This window comes from Aedes albopictus, chromosome 1 (genome assembly GCF_035046485.1).
Source record: "Aedes albopictus strain Foshan chromosome 1, AalbF5, whole genome shotgun sequence".
Taxonomy (NCBI): Eukaryota; Metazoa; Arthropoda; class Insecta; order Diptera; family Culicidae; genus Aedes; species Aedes albopictus.
In genome coordinates this window covers 210240640-210255996 of record NC_085136.1, presented here as the reverse complement: position 1 = coordinate 210255996, position 15357 = coordinate 210240640, and the positions used below count along the sequence as shown (strand labels likewise).

Here is a 15357-nt window from a genome sequence, read left to right as displayed (position 1 = left end):
AATTCCAATCAAGGATTTATCCTTGCATTTCTTCTAGGGTTTCTCTAGGAGTTCCTTCAGACACCTTTTCAGGAATTCCATCAAGAGCTCCTACAGGAGTTCTTACTGGGATCGCTCATGGAGTTGTTCAAAGTTCCCTCTAGGAATTTCTTCCAGAATTCCTTCAGGGATGCTTTCTGAAATTCTTTCAGGTATTACTTTAGCAGTAGGTATTTAATAGAGCAGATTCCAAAAGATTATAAACAACATCATTAACCTAAAATAAAATCATCTTGGTTCTGTAGTGGTTCTCAAACCCATTTTTTGGAGTTTTTTTTATAGATTCTTCTATGGGTTTCTTCAGGCATTCCCACATAAATTCCTCCAGGGATCAATCCAGAAGTTCCTTTAAATATTTTAGCAGTATGGTAGTTCTTTCAGAGATTGCTCCAGAAGATCCACCAGGGGGTTTAGGGACAAAACGTCCCTTAGCAAATAGTAAATTCTTTATTCTTTTAAAGAATACTCATTCTTTCACTTGTATCTGCCAACTAGTTCAGAAGGGAGCCTTCCTGAGGCTTGCTGATGTTTATTGACCAGTTCTTCGCGGGTAGGAAATATTCGCACTATCGTATACAAAAACTCACATCACGTCACGTTAAGTGTAACATTATTTATTCCCGGACTTTCCCGGCCTTTTCTTCTCTTACTTCTTTGGAGCCCTTCTACTGGCACCTTGTGTTGCATTTGAACAATGTTCAAATATGTTTGATCGCAGCGTGCCGTTTTTCAACGTTTTGTCCTTTCGATGTTTTGTCCCTTCGACGATTTGTCCTTTCGACGTTTTGGCATTCGACGTTTTGTCACCCATTCACGCAAGGGATCTCCCCAGAAGTCTTTCAAGGAGATTCAGAAGTTCCTTCAGTAATTCCTACTGGATGTTTTTTTGTATTAGTCAGAAGTTCCTCCAGGGATTCGTTCGGAAGTTCCTTCAGGAATTCTTACGGGAGTTTCTACAGGGATTAGTCCAGGAGTGCCTTCTAAGATTCCTCCAAGAGTTCCTTCTGGGATTTCTCTAGAAATTCCTTCAGATATTCCTACAGAAGTTTTTCCAGTGATTGCTCTTTGAATTCATTCAGAGATTTTTCCTGGAAGATTCAGGGATACCTCAATATCCTTCAAGAACTCTTACAGAATTTCCTTCAAGAATTTCTTAAGGACAATAATCAGACATATCTCCAGTATTTCCTCATAGAGTTCACCCAAAAATTCCTCCAGGATTTGTTCCAGGGAATCCTCCAAGTTTTGCTTCTGAGATTCCTCTCGAATTCTTCGGGGATTCCTCCTGAAAATTCTCCGAGATTCCTCCTGGAAATCATTCGGGGATTCCTCCTCCAAATGCTAAGGATGAATCCTCCTGGAATTCCTTCAAGGATTCTTCCTGGATTTTCTTCAGGGATGATTCTTGTTAGTTTACTTAGCTGAGTGTGAAATTCTTTCGAAGATTCCTATTGAAAACCTTTTAGAAATTCTTCCTGGAAATCCTTCGGAGATTCCTCCAGAAATTCCTTCGAGGATTCCTCTTGCTAATGCTTCGGGGATTTTCTTGTCAAATTCCTTTGGAAATTCCCGCTGGAATTCTTTTCGGGATTCCTGAAGGAATTCCTACTGAAATTCCTTCGAGGATTCTTCTTGGAAATCCTCCTGCCATTTTTTTGGAGATTCCTGCTTGAATTTTTTCGGGGATGCCTCCTGGACTTATTTTGGGGATCGCTCCTGGACTTCCATCTGACCCATCATCGTTGCAATGAGAAAGAAAGAAGACGACAAAAAGTATTTAAGTGTTTTTTTTTCATTCGACCTTTCGACCTATTGGCCACTTATCATTTTGACCTTTTGTCCTACTTATTTTTTTTATTTCGAGCTTTTGACCCTTCGACCTTTTCTTTTTAATCACTTAACCCAATTTACAGCTCTTTTTTTCCACTAGGGCACTGCGTGAGCGATTCCAATTGGAAGTTGTACACGCTAAGAAAATGTTACTCTAAAATGAGTAAGATTCACACAAAACTGAGCTAAACTGGAACAGCTCAAAAAGTGAGTAAATTGCATTTCCATCGATAGCGCAGGCCCAAGTGTAAAAATCCAACCAATTTAAGCCGTATAATATTCTTCACATCAGCAAGAATATTATACGACTTAAACTGATGAGATTTTCGCACTTGGGCCAGCGTTGTCGCTGGAAGAAAAATTTACTCAATTTTGAGTTGTCCCACTTTAGCTCCAAAATGAGTGAATTTTCTGACCGTGTACTTACAATTTGTACAGTGCCTAAAGGTAGTCTATTCTAATTAAACTATATCCAACTGGTTTCCGTTGCGCTCCTTTCACTTTCTATCATGGTAGAATGATGAGCACGAGGAAGCTAATGTGTGGCTGTAGGATGTTCCTGTTTCCAGCCCGATTGGGGGTCCATTATGAGTTGCCGTTCGCCGATGTCCAAATATCCAGGTCCATTTGAGCCATTGGCTCAGAAAAGGGCCAGTGTCAGCTGCTTTCAGAGGGAAAGAGTAACTGACGAAAATGCCGGGGCTGGGATCGAACCCATGACCATCTGCTTATGAAGCAAACGTGTAGCCACTACGCCACAGGCCCCGGCGACCCTTCAACCTTTTACCCGCCGACTTTTTGGCCTTCGACCTTTTGTCCTAGAACCCTTTGGTGTACAGGTAAGGGTGAAGTGAAGATGTTAATGTTAATCGGATACTTTTTCTTAACAATTACAAAAAATAGTAAATTTGATACAATAGTTACAATCCATCCATCATGGTATAGTAACTATTAGTTATCTGTTGAAATTACATACCAGAAGTTATCCTAGTGAACAACAATGAGACGATTCGTTACCTTAGCCCCGAAAGATAAACAAAACCTGAGTCTCAACCTTACATCATACTACTTTCGATCCACCTTGATTAAATGTCACATACCTACCTTCTCGTCTGTGTGCTCCTTAACATTCTCGGTCCGACAACAAGTTCAGCTACCTACACTGGCCCTCAAAAACCTGCCTCCAGACCCATCGGTTAACCGTATCCATCCGTAACTAGTCCAATGCTACCGCTACCCAGCGCTATTCACGTCCCGTTCAGCAAAAGTAGTACCCATCGACATTTAAACGCGGTCAGCTGAGCAACCCTCAGCTCTCCAGTAAGGTAATCCCTCCGGCACGACTGTCACACACTTGTTCGCTCGCTTGTACGTACACGGGAAGGCGCACCAGAAATGTCAAAGAACCATCCCTTTCGACTGTTGTTGGTTGGTCCTTCCACCAACCACACACCGTAAACCTACAGAGCCATCGGCGATCGAGTTCTCGCAACCTGATTGATATTTTGGAATTAACCTTCAAAAGCAGCGTGTGGACTTGTGCCGAAAACCACCAGACACTGACACTGCTTGAACGACAATCTGCAATTGCATCCATAAATTATCATGGGCTTTTTTTTGGGCGGCAGTCAGTGGAAACATACCTCAATAAAAATAGCAAAGTTGAAATCAAAACAACACCGTCGTCGTCGCCGTCGTTGTCGCCTCAAGTTTACGTTTCATTGAACATCGGACGCACGCGCACGCGGAGGTAAAGGTTAAACGACTTCTGCTTTCGGGATTTTGAAACGGTTACTTATTGAAATATAGGTGATTTTGGAGGCTACCGTGATACAGCAGAAAAAAACATGAATTAGCTCGCTCGTGCAAACATTGCTGATTGAAGCTATGGTTCCTTATCGGGTTATTCATCAGAGCGGTGTAGATAATCGCGACAGTTGATACTTTTAATTAAGTCAAATAGACGATAAACAAGCCGGATTATAGCGACTATTCGGTGAACAGCACAGACCATTGAAGCTGGTATTTTAACGAATGGGTTTATTGAATGTAATTTAAAATTTACGCGCTTAAGTCTTGCTCAGGCTTGAGTGAAAGCTCATAAATTGCAAAAGTTTCAAAAATGTTCAACACTTAGACCTGAAGTACACAGGGTCAAATATTTGACAAGGAAAGAACTCAAGAAATAACATCAGTTTGACACTAATGAAATTTCAATCGAGTAAAACAAGCTATTTTAGCATTGGTTTCTTTTTGGACAAATATTTTGACCTGTGTACTAACAGCTTTATATACATTTGAGCAAGGTTACCTAATTTGGGCACTTTGCGCTCTAATGAGTCAAACTTGTTCCAATTGATTTGAAATTTTAAACCCAGCTATATCAATTGGTCATAGCCAGAAGCACGTTCTGCTCCATTTGGGAAATTTGTGCCATTAACCTAGCTAAATACTGTTCAAAAAATCAAGTCAATTGACTGAGTAAAGAATGCAAAGTGCCCAAATGGTTACATACAAAATATGTAAAAAAAAATCTCTTATAGTTTTACTTATTTACTTACTTGGTTTCAGTCCTAAGCACCCACGAGCAATCGTCCAGGATGAAAGATCTCCATCCTGGACGATTGCTCGCCATCGCCTTGACCTGTGGCCAGATAAAATTTCTGTCGGCTTGCTTTATTGCATTGTTGAGGCTGCGCTGCCATGAGCCTCTGAGCCTCTACTGCCATTTCCTGCTGGGTTCCAATCTAACGCTTGCTTGCAGATTTCGTTTTCACCGCTGCGTAGAGTGTGGGCAACTCACCTCCACTTCCGAATTTCTGTAGCTTTTGATGACATCGATGATGGAGCTCCACGTTGTGAGGCCACCATGCACGAGTTATATACTGCAGGTATCTATTGATGAAGACCTGCAGCCGTTGAGTGTTCTCCACTGATACACACCAAGTTTCACTGGCATACAACAACACAGCCTTCACGTTCGAGTTGAAAATTCGGGTTTTGGTGCGTCGACTAATACCTACTTACTTGATGAGGTACAATTTGCCCCGTCGAATCTACACCGAATAAAGCAGAAGCAGGACTCGATACTGGACCAATCACATCTAGTCCCATTGGACGGTCCTCTTGAACCGCAAACAACTATTTTCCGTGCGGCTTGTCATGGAGACGCCGGCCCCTAGTTCTCTACTGAATATTATCTTTGCCAATCGTTCTTCCGGCATCCTTGGTTGACTTTGCCGAAACGACACACAACCTGCCGAAGTAAGAGGGTTGCAACGGTGTCAGAATCTACCATCTGATGGGTACTGGTGCTCTAGACGGTGTAGGCACAATAGACGTCCCGGGTTTCCAAATCTCGTAATAAAGGTAAAACACAAGAGAGCAATAGAGAGTCTCAGAAAGAACCTAACAAGAGATTTGCGGTATTTGACTGGTTTATGAGGGGTAGAAAAAGGGTATGGGGGGCTCATGGAACATGCAAGGTAATGATGAGGTGTGGTTTCGGGAGACTTAGGTCAGGGGGTTTCAGAGAGGTTCCACAGAAGTTCTAAAGGTGTTTCAAAGAAATTTTGGTGAGCTTCGTGGCTTTCAGCTGTTTTAAAGAAATTCCAGCGGTTCAAGGTGGTTGAGATTGTTTTAGAAGGCTTCAGGATTGTTTGAAGAGTGTTACAGAGCGTTTCAGGAAATTTTCAGGGACGTCTCAACGGATTTTGGGAGCATTTTATTTTAAAAATACTACATCGCCTTCAACCAGAGGATTGACTGAACGGACAACACACGTGGTCCAGTGGAGAATTTTCTTTTTGACGGAAAGTTTTCACCGATTTGAACAAGAATCGAATCCACACTCCGAGGTTTACGAAAGACCAGACGACTGACGCCATTAAGCGCACGGTCACGAAGCCCCATTTTGAGGGGTTCAAGGAGGTTTTGGGGTTTTCTGAGGCTTTCAAGTAGTTTCAGGGGTCTCAGAGCTTTTCATGGGGTTTTGGGCAATTCAGAAGGTCTCAGAAAGGGTCTTAAAAAGGGTCATGTTTCAGTGGGTGTCAGGGGCGTTTCATGGGGGGATCAGGGCCGTTTTAGGGGATCTCAGGGAGTTTCAGGAGTTTTTAGAGAATCTCAGGGCGTTTCAGGGGGTCTCAACGGAATTCAGCGGAATTCAGGGGGTCAATCAAATGGCCTTATGAGGACTAAGAGGTTTTCAGGGGATTTAAGGTGCGTTTCAGAAGGGTTCCAGGGGCGATTCGGGGTTGTTAAGGAGGATGGACCGCGGTGGAAGTCTTTAATTTTGCTACGTCAGGTTCGGAAAAATAGGTAACGATGAGAAAGGAGGGTATCAAATATAGCACAAAAGAAAAGCATCGTAATTTGTGTATGCTCCCTTGGGGTTCAGGAGTGTTCCGGAAGATTTCAAGGGGTATCAATGGCACATCAGGGAGTGCCAATCAAGGGAGTTCCAGGGGCGTTTAAAAGCGATCCCAGAATCATTTCAGGAAATCTTAAGAGGTTTTAATGGGGCTCTCGGTTTTAGGAAAATTCAGGGAGGGTTTCAGAGGGTACGTCTCCTGATTCAGGGCAGTTTCTGGAGGCTTTACTCAAGAGTACTTACTCAGAAGCCCTTCAGGAGTGTTTTGGTGGCCTCATGGTGACTCAGGGGTGTTTTGTGGGATCTTAGGAGGTCTCAGCAAGTATTAGGAACGCTACAATGTTTCTCAGGCATTTCAAGGAGTCTCAGGACGATTACTGGGTATTTCAAGGGATTTCTTGGATATTGCATAAGTGTTTCAGATTGTTGCAGGTAGATCCCTAGAGCTCGCTTGCATTAAATACGTTTATTATGCTCGGTTTTATCGTTGGGGTCGTCCGGTCCCAAAGGCTTAAATCTAGTCTATTCTAGTATTTTGTTTAAGAAAATGAGGGATAATCTACTCAACAGATATCTGAACAGGGAGGACCAGGTACTGTGGGGGTAGGGACCGTCTTTTACAACCAAAGTAGAACGAAAGTACTACCATCATCTCGACTCACTACACAACATTCTTATTGCCACCAAACGCTTCGTCTCTTCGAAACCACCAAGAAGGCATAGCTTCAGAGGGGGTCTTGTGCACATCGCACCCTCAAGGTTAGCTCCGTAGCCTGCAGCAACAACATCGATGACTCACTTTGGGGAGTCCACCAATGCTGGCGCTTAGCCAGTGGTCCTCATCACTAGGGAAGCCAGATGATTTTTTGAAAAAGTCTGTATCGCTATTTCCAAAAATCTGTATTCCATACAAAATTTGGGTAAAAAATCTTTATCCCATACAAAAATAAAATAGCTCCTCTAGCTCAAAAATCTGCATTTCATATAAAACGAATTCTGTACGGATGCTCAAAAATCTGTATAATACAGATAAATCTCTATATATGACATCCCTGCTCATCACTCCCTTTGTTCTCGGAAGGCAGGTAGGATCAATAACACGTCTGCTACCAACTACACAGCAACTATCAAGTACTGATACTACGTGCATAGCGATTTGACCTTCCCACAGCCCTATCAACCAGCACAAAGAAGGACGAGCCGACTTGAGGTCTCCACCTGCTCCGACCTTGCCGAGGGCCCCTTTTCAACCACAGGCTCGGATCAAACTTAGTAGACCGACGCTATTTCGGGGCAGCAGGGATGGTAGTCCAGGGGCCCGACAACCTCCCCTCTCCTTCTGCGAGTCAGCCGTGTAGTTGCCGGATAAGAATAGGACTACTAACCCAATTTCAAGGTGTGAAGTAGACCGTGCAGAGAAATAAGTGATCGAGGCGTTGAAAAAGATGCTCCATCGTTAACGGGAGCCTGTGGGGTACCTGGGCACTCCTACAGTATTTTGTCCCTTACCGTGTTAAAGTAGGGCCTTGGCGTGGTGGACCTTTTTTTCCGTGCCATCAATCAGGATCAAAATATGTGTTCGAAAATTCCCGTAAACCCTTCGCAAGAAGCGGGTTGGCTAGGTCTTTGTTAAGGAGATGAGAGGAAGTAGGTGTAGGAAGCTACAGACCAGGGTTGTTAACGTTAATCAACGATTAACGCCGTTAACGTTAATTCTTTTCCAAATCAACGTCAACGCCGGTGCGTTGAATATCTTGGTAATCAACGTTAACGTTAACGGGTTGCGTTGAATCAACGTCAACGGAAGCCGTTGATTTCATCGTTGAAAATCGTGCGATTTATGCTACTGTAATTTTTGTTCAGGAGCCCACATAGTCGATTCGGTATGGGAGACAGATACGATAACCCGTCGGTCCAGCAACTTTTCGTAATGAAAGTTTCCGTGGCTTTTTTGGCAGAGTGTGTTCGTGCCATTTTAGGATGCCATCACGAATTATTGTAAGATTCGCAATGAGTTTTTCGCTTTCCAAAGTTTCTGAATGTTGATGGGATTTCTTTTACTGTACCGTCTCTTTAGTCGAGCACAATCGTTACGGATACCTGTGGTATAGGAATCTCAACTGGACATCAATGACCAGGCTGCCATACTTACCTACCTGAGACTTACCTACTAGCTAACAACCGATCTTTTACTGGTTATTATTGCATTGCATTGTCACTGATCAACAACGTGTTACCTACGACCTATTGTCAATCACAGCAGGCATGCATATGTCAAACGCCAGTGTCATTTGAAGCAGTTTTCTTATCAAATCTACCAATGAGTAAATTGGTTTAAGAAGATCGAAAAACAAGTATTTCCTTCAAGATCTTTTTGAATTTTGGAAATTTCTGGATTACTGAAGACATTTCAGATTCTCCACCTAAATATTGAAAGATCTGGAGCTTCAATCAAAACCAAAATGTTGAAAACTGACCGAGAGTCAAGATCCGAAAGTTGAATTGTCTCCAGCTGAACCTCCAAGGTACATCCAACGAAAATTTCTATGGAAAAAAGCCTCTACATTATTGATCAGTTAGAAGAAATTTGGGGAAATTTTTTTTATGCAAGTCTTTTTTATGCTAGGGGTGATTTTGTAAGGGTCTGCTTTTTTTTACAGAACGATGTAGTTATGTATGATACATTTTTTTTTTACATTAGGCTTCTACGATTGAATTCATTCTTGGCCGAAAATCTTTTGAAATACCTGTCGATGCCGTCATGTTCCATTTTTTTTTTCATTTTGAGTTCATTCAAATTGACTTAGATATATGATGTCTTATATGCTTTATAAATGACTAAATGCGCTGACTCGTTAACCATCAAAAGGCGCCCATATTAGTATACTAATAACTCTTCGCGCACTAGGCAAGGTTCCAATACGTCGCTTAAAGAGTTGCCACATATAATGTTGGGTTAGCTAATGGAACACGGGAGATGTCGTCTGATCAAAGCGAATGCATTATTTGACAAATTTTATCAAGTCATTTTAGAATGGTCCACTGCACGAATTTTTGCTGGCCTGCTTACTCTCACACGAAATTTGACGTTTGAGCGGTGTCGGCACCTCTTAAACGTCAATTTTCGTGTGAGAGTAAGCAGGCCAGCATAAATTCGAGCAGTGGACCATGGCAGAAATTATGAAGTTTATCTTGCATTTTTCCCTTTTACTCAATGCTAGCTCGACTGACGGTAGTTTTAAAGCTAGAGAATGTTATTTAAACTAAACCCTAATTTAGAGAAATTATCACTGATCTTCATTCACATAATTAACGCAAAATTAACGAAGTCGTTGACGATGAATCAACGCTCTGCGTTAACGTTAACGTTGATCAACGCGCCTGGAAAATCAACGCAAAATTCGGTAATCGTTACAATTAACGTTAACGAATTAACGAAACGGCGTTAATCGTTGATTAACGTTAACAACCCTGCTACAGACGCAGTGCCAGCGTCAGAGGTTCGTGTCCTTCCCCGGCCTGTAGGGGGAGATAGTGGACGGAACGTGGTTGATGAGGGCCATTAATCAAAAGCGAGACGGACACTCTGTGATGGAGGTGGATGTGCAGCAGTTTGCAGCAAACGTGGACTTTGCGTCCTCTAAGTCCACCATAAGAAGGACCTCAAGCAGGCTCTGTTGTGACTTTGAAACTCAATTAACGAAGCCCAACAGGATCACGAGAAACTCGTGGAAACTGAAGCAGTTGCTGAACCGGCGAAAGCAAAGGCTACGACATCTACACAAACGGAAGCCTACACTTTTGCAGGTAGCCCAAAGGGATGCAATAAGTCGGACTCGGCCAGGCGTCCCAGAAAGCTGGGATGGGTGGGCCTGAAAAGGCTGGCCCGTCCCGGATGGAAGGGAACAGGGGGCTGCGACCACTCGATCAAGGTTGTGGAGGCGTGGATGCGGTCCAGGAAACTGGAGCTGGCTCACCACAAGACTGAGGTGACGGTTGTTAACAACCGGAAGTCAGAGCAGCAAGCGGAGATCAGTGTAGGTGAGTGCACTATCCTGTCAAAGCACTCCGTCAAACACTTGGGCGTGATGATCGACGATATGCTTACCTTCGGTAGCTACGTCAATTATGCCAGTAAAAGAGCCTCCACGGCTATTGCGGCACTGTCCCGGATGGTGTCTAATAGCTCTGCGGTGTACGCCAGTAAGCGCAAGCTTCTGGTTAGTGTTGCTACGTCCATACTTAGGTATGGCGGCCCGGCGTGGGGCACTGCGCTAAGTGCTAAGTGCTACCGACGGAAGCTGGAAAGTATTTACAGGCTAATGTGCCTGAGGGTTGCGAGCGCGTACCGTACCGTGTCACACGACGCACTCGGCGTCATAACTGGTATGGTGCCTAACGGTATCCTTTCCTTATCTTATCAGTGAGGACTTGAAGTGCTTCGAAATGCGCGGCACAAGAGGCATACGCAGGACTGCCAGGATGGCCTCCATGGTCAAATGGCAGCGTGCGTGGGACCGTTCCACCAAAGGAAGGTGGACCCATAGGTTGATACCGAGGGTAGATAGTTGGATTAATAGGCGCCATGGGGAAGTTACATTCCACCTGACACAGGTCCTTTCAGGTCATGGTTGCTTCCGACAGTATCTGCACCGTATCGGGCATGCGGATTCTCCAGAATGCCCAATGTGCAATGGTTTAGAGGAAACGGCGGAACACGTTTTGTTCGTGAGCCCGCGTTTTTGCACAATGCGTGACCGCATGCTTGCCACATGCGGGGAGGACACAACTCCGGACAATTTGGTCCAGAGGATGTGTAGGGATGAGTTTAGCTGGAACGCCGTTTCAACGGCTATCACCCATATCGTCTGGGAGCTACAGAGGAGGTGGCACGTGGACTCGGAGAATGGCTAGTTCAGATGCAGTACGAGAGGTGGTCCAGGGGTTCGGAGTCGGCTTTGTAGGACATACCGGTGCCGTGCGGTCGAGATCGACCCTTACAGCGATTAAGTGGCCGCGGAGAGGAAGTCCCGATAGTTGTGCTGTCGTGGCGTCGGTCTACTGGGTTGGACCCGAGCCCACGGTTGGAAAGGGGTCCCCGGCAAGGGTCGGGGCAGCTGGAGATCCTGCTGTCTGCAACCTTCGGGTGCATCTGATAGGGCCTGAAGGGTAGTGATACCCTTCCTTACGGGCAGGTCAGATCGGGTTGCACGTGGGCATCAGTTCTTGATGTCTGCCAAGCAGTTGGGCGCGGGCGGGGTTGACCCTGCCCGCCTTCCGAGGACAAAGGGAGTGGTGAGGACCACTCGGGAAACTGGCTAAGCGCCAGCATGCTACCGTGATGGACTCCCCAAAGCGAGTCATCGATGTTCGTTGCTACAGGCTACGCAGCTTACCTTGAGGGTGCGATCCGACAAGGTCCGGCCATATTAGCTAAAGTTTTCCGAGAATTATAATTATTATTAAACTTCAAAATTCAAGATTTTTTGTTTTCCTTACACAAGTTTAGGCCGACTTATTGTGCATAATGAAATCATCTAATTTCAATACAAATAGTACTGTTAAATATCGCAAAGTTATAATTTTCCTAATGCTACAAAGTATCGAATAATATTCAACATAAACGAACCCACCCATCCGTAACTATTCCCGTTCCAGAACTACACCACATCCCAAATCCACCCCAAAAACGAACGCAGCAAAAGAGTGCATTCTGTTGAAAAATTTAATTTCGCTCAACAACAATCCAAATGAATCACACTTGTACTCTACGCTCACCGTCCACAGAGCGAGCGAGGCTCCCCGATGCTGTCGACGACGAAGACCCGGTTCTGCAGTAGGTAGGTAGGTGAGTAGCATCAGTGAAAAGCAGCAGCAATCCACGGAACGTGGCAGGGAGGGACCTCTAACCCCAAGAACTTTTCTGCCCAACACCTCACACCAGAAAATGCAACATTCGCAGCTCCTCTCTTGCGTCAAGCGGTTTAGAACATAAATGCCCCCCAATCAGCCCTTCTCCAGGACGTCCATGGGAGAAAGTGAGATGAAACATACCGGCTGCCAACGTCGTCCACCACCGCCAGCGAGCGGCAACACATTCAAACACTCACGCGAATACCCACTACCTACCAACCAACTGCCTCATGCTAATGTTGCTGCATGTGCTGACGACTACGACGACGACGTCGCCGCGACGAGCGAGTCAAGTCAAACGCCACGGCAAGAGAGAGCGAAAACATTAGAAAGACCGACGACGACGACGACGGCGAGACGCGCCGGCCGGCCGGCACCGTTTTCGTTTTCATCCAATCGAAGGACACTTTCCCCTTCGAATACGAGCCGAGAGGTGCCTGGCGTATGTGAGAGTTGTTGGATGGCCAGTAGGTAGATCGGCCGGGAAAACTGGTTGGGTGGCGATGGGTGGACGAACGCATTATTAGAACGGGAGGAAAACTCGCGAGAGAGCACTAGTCTCAGTCGGACATCGGGGTGTGCGGCAAGAGCAGAACTCTCGTTCTCTCACTTGCGGCGCGGTCGTTATTATGTTGTGGCTGTCGGTCTCTTGCTAACTCACGGAGAATGCATCCGAAGTGGGTGCCAACCGTGAGAAACGTGAGTTATGTCATAGTGAAACGCGAGTGAGCAGTGAGAAGTTGTTTATGCTGAAGATGGATTCTGCTTAATTCTCTCAGCGAAAGAATGCAGCAGAAAGAGAATTAATATTTGGGCAATTTATTTTGCGTTTGTATGAAACATTTGGAACAATGACTTTGTGTAAGCTATCCGGATATTTTGAGTTATCTATCACTTATGAATATCTTCATTAACATTGTTACTGTTATATTCATGTTTTATTTTTTGATTGTATATTGTATACTCGAACAGTCTCAAGAAATCTAATTTTAAATTCGACAATGATTTTCCACTAGGGCATTACTGACATCAATGATTTCTCTTCATCGGTCCTTCCTTTGTGTTATTTTGTTACAGAGTGTGTATTGAGTTTTTCTAAGTGCACGAATGTTCTAGAAAGTCAGCGGAACGTGGAGCAACCGGTGCTTGTAGTACTACGTAGTACATTGTAGTCCAGACCTGTCCAGACGCATTTCCGGCTGATGGAGGGCCTCACTCGGAGAAATGGAAAGGTGGTAGAAAAACTGCCATACTAGATTCTCGTACTCGTTTCCGATGTCCTGGACGAAGGTCTGATGGGTGGTTACTGGCCAGGTGCAGTGCAGATTTTTGCCTGCTCGTCACATTCGAGCATCTGTACCGTGGTGACGCCATAGTCGCCGATGCGTCTGTTTGATTTGATCCTGATAGGCCTTTCTCGCTTTGTATCCCGTAATGCACAGCTGATAGATCCACTCGCGCCACTCCTAATGCTTTCGCAACGGTGTTGACTATATGTCCCAACATGTAGATTAGACCTGTTCACTTTTTTTGACCTACCCGTGTCACATCAAGTTATCAATCCACATGCAAAAACAAGGCTTCAGTTCAAAATTGAGCTTAATTGATAAAGGTTTAGAGGTGTATCAAATCATTTTTGAGTTTTTTCGAGCATTTTCACGAAAATGTACTTCAATGTCCAGAAAATTGCACCAAAATGGTACCGAAAATACCGTTAAAATATAGTCAGAACAATACTCTACAACTTTGCCGAAGACACTACGGTGTTTAAATTGAGTATTTCAAAGTTATTCAACAATTTTTTTAAAAAAATCACGAAAAAATACAATATTTTCACGATTTTTCATGTAAAAGTAATGTAGTTTTACATTGTTTAAGGTGACTAATTTCATGAGCTATTGCTCCTATGTGTTACGAATATTTCGTCCATACATCGTTTTAGTGTAGAAATTCGTTTTCATTGACTAATTATCAAAAGTTTGTCACGTTGATACTAAAAATTGTACAGAGTTGCCAGCATAAAATAAAACAAAGTTACCCATGATATAAACGTCATTACACTTCTTTGTATCATCTGCATCAGTTTAAATTTGGTGCAGTTGGTTAAGCATGAGATTGTGGATTCGAAGATTCAAGGTTCGAGTCCTGGAATAGCATTTTTTTGCGTCTCGATCCTGCTATAAGTTGATGAAACTACGCACTGCATCTCATTGCAATTTGGCATCATAGCATTGTTTCGGAACCGTAGAGTGCATAGTAAGAATGAAGTTTCCCTTCATCGTGTAGTTGTGCTGATTTGTGGGTAGATAGATAACAAGTAAGCTACACCCACAGTTGTCTGTAAAATGTTGCATCCAGAAGCAGTTCCATCATCGTATTGAATTGTTTTAGCTAAATTGATCATTATCAAACAGATGCTCAATATTTCGCCCAGCTGATATCGTCGACACGATTTATTGTCAACAAGTATAAACTAAATATCTAGCTAGTCCTGGAATGGGCTTAATTGGCAGGTCCCGATCATTATTCTTTGGGAGATTGCGTGTAAGTCATGGCAGATTCATCATCCTAACTGCTACAAAGAAAGAAAAAAAAAAGTTTATCATGTATTTGAGCTTGAACCTGGGACCTTCTGATCCGCAAGCTCGAGCCTTACCATCTGCACCATTTCTGATACTTAAATCAAAAGACATTAGAATACGATGGCATGACGTCTTAATCATGGGTAACTTTGTTTTAATTCGTGCTGGTAACTCTGTGCGATTTTTAGTATCAACGTGACATACTTTTGATAATTAGTCAATGAAAACGAATTCCTACATAAAAACGATGTATGGACGAAATGTTCGTTACACAAACGAGTAATCGCTAATTAATTTAGTCACTTAAAACAATGTTAAATTACATGACTTTTGTATGTAAAATCGTAAAAATATCGTGTTTTTTCGTGATTTTTTAACTAAAATTGTTGAATAACTTCGAAATACGCCATTTAAACACCGTAGTGTCTTCGGCAAAGTTGTAGAGTATTGTTCTAACTATATCTTAACGATATCTCCGGCATCTTTTCGGAGCAATTTTGTGAATTTCTGACTAAATTTCTGTGAAAACGGCTAAAAAACACAAAATCGATTTGATACACCTTTAAATCTTCATCAATTTGGCTCAATTTTGGACTGAAGACATGGTTTTACATGTGGATTGAT

At 43.6% G+C, this 15357-nt stretch overlaps 1 pseudogene; it reads right to left on the bottom strand.

Moving 5' to 3' along the window:
* The window catches only part of LOC109430303 (gamma-tubulin complex component 3-like), a 69260-nt pseudogene that overhangs the window by 34009 nt on the left and 19894 nt on the right, over positions 1 to 15357 (bottom strand).